Genomic DNA, 2,500 nt, shown 5'->3' with positions numbered 1-2,500 from the left:
AGGTATCCTAAATCTATAGCATTGCTAATCATATTAATGCATATAATAATTATATTAATATATAAATTAATATAATATTATAAAATTATAATAATATATAATTTACGCATTATATTGATTTTTTATCTGTCAATTATTTATCCGATAATATTTAAATTATATTATATAGAAAATAAATTTTCATATATAAAATAAACTTTTTAAATATATCTTATGATAAATATATATTTATTAACAGATTGCAATGTCCATATATGAAAAAATTGCACACCATCATTATTATATAATTATATAATATTTATAATGTTGAATTTTTCATATTTCATGGATGTTTAGGTTCATCGGGCTTAACCTCTAAACAGTTTCACGTACTATTTAACTCTCTATTCAGAGTTCTTTTCAACTTTCCCTCACGGTACTTGTTTGCTATCGGTCTCATGGTTATATTTAGTTTTAGATGGAGTTTACCACCCACTTAGTGCTGCACTATCAAGCAACACGACTCTTTGGAAATATCTTCTAATAATCATTAACGTCATACGGGCCTAGCACCCTCTATGGGTAAATGGCCTCGTTTAAGAAGGACTTAGACTGTTAATTTCTCATATTAGAATATAGATATTCCATACACTACATCGGATATTTGTATAAACAAAATCCTTTAGTGCTGAACTAGTTTCTTTTCGCTCGCCGCTACTAAGAAAATCCTAGTTAGTTTCTTTTCCTCCCCTAACTAATATGCTTAAATTCAGGGGGTAGTCTCATATGAGTTGAGGTTGTTTTTAAGAATATTTTTAATTTTTCTTTTTAGTTGAAAACTAAATATATATAAGTTACTGTATTGTTTATATTATAAATAATATAATTTTATATAAGTTTTCCTCTTTAATGTATTAATACTAATTTATTAATACTAGGATATACTTATTTTTTTATTATATTTTATAATATAAGTAAAATATATATAATTGAATTTTAATATTATGGTATTCCTACCAGTAATATATCATGTGCTATAAATAATATAATTTAAAATTATATTATAAGCAACTTTATTAAATTATTCTTACAACCCTCAACCATATGTAGTCCATGCAGTATTAAATTTTTTAATAAATTTATATACTCTGTAGCATGGACTGCAATATGCGTTCAAAATGTCGATGTTCATGTGTCCTGCAGTTCACACGATGACGCACAGTTAGCTGCGTTCTTCATCGACCCATGAGCCAAGTGATCCACCGTTTAGAGTTTTATAAAATTTTTTTTTTATTTTCGTCAGATATATATCGATAATATATATACATTCTAAAACATATTAAAATATATAAATAATATAATCTATGTGCTGCGAATGTCTCTAACTTTCCTTTTATCCGTATCCCAACTGTTTTATACAAGAAAAGTTATTACCATAATATATGGACAACAACGTAAGAATATATTTTTATATATTTTCTATATTATAAATGATCGTATATTGTTTTATTTAAAATACTTCCATATTATATAATTAATATAATGATTTTTATTTTTTTTATATTATATTATTTCAGGGGGGATACACTTTGATACTATTAATGTTATATATTTGCAATAAATATATAACAGTATCAGATACATATATTTATTAAAATATACATATCGTATCCAATAAAGGTCGAATAAATGATATAATCATTAATTCTAGAGTTTCATGGACATTTTGACACCTCTTCGTTTTAAAAATCATTATTTAATATATAAAATTTCCATATTTATAAATATAATATAGATATTTATAATATTTTATTATATTAGAATATAATCTCATTATTATTTCTAATAATGGTTATACAAATATAATATCATTACTACTATATTAGATTATAATCGCATTATAAATAATGGTTATACAAATATAGTAGTTTTAGTGTTATTTGCTACATTAATATTTACTAATCATTCCTTACCTTACCATATCACACTCGATACTCAGATGGTTACTTTTATTATAAATGATCGTATATTGTTTTATTTAAAATACTTCCATATTATATAATTAATATAATGATTTTTATTTTTTTTATATGTGGCCTTTTTATATATTTTGGTGCCTTGTTTTGGTTTTACTTTGCGATTTACCGCCCCAGGGGGGATACATTTTGATACTATTAATGTTATATATTTGCAATAAATATATAACAGTATCAGATACATATATTTATTAAAATATACATATCGTATCCAATAAAGGTCGAATAAATGATATAATCATTAATTCTAGAGTTTCATGGACATTTTGACACCTCTTCGTTTTAAAAATCATTATTTAATATATAAAATTTCCATATTTATAAATATAATATAGATATTTATAATATTTTATTATATTAGAATATAATCTCATTATTATTTCTAATAATGGTTATACAAATATAATATCATTACTACTATATTAGATTATAATCGCATTATAAATAATGGTTATACAAATATAGTAGTTTTAGTGTTATTTGCT

General features: G+C 22.8%; 2 pseudogenes; both read right to left on the bottom strand.

The window, feature by feature from the left end:
• LOC129617727 (large subunit ribosomal RNA) overlaps window positions 1-779 on the bottom strand; it is a 4,018-nt pseudogene extending 3,239 nt beyond the window's left edge.
• Window positions 780-1,069: 290 nt separating this feature from the next.
• Window positions 1,070-1,253, bottom strand: LOC129617729 (5.8S ribosomal RNA; annotated as a pseudogene).
• Window positions 1,254-2,500: the final 1,247 nt, after the last annotated feature.

Source organism: Condylostylus longicornis, unplaced genomic scaffold (genome assembly GCF_029603195.1).
Source record: "Condylostylus longicornis isolate FDR11 unplaced genomic scaffold, ASM2960319v2 ptg000623l, whole genome shotgun sequence".
In the NCBI taxonomy this organism is placed as follows: Eukaryota; Metazoa; Arthropoda; class Insecta; order Diptera; family Dolichopodidae; genus Condylostylus; species Condylostylus longicornis.
This window is presented reverse-complemented; position numbering and strand designations above follow the sequence as displayed.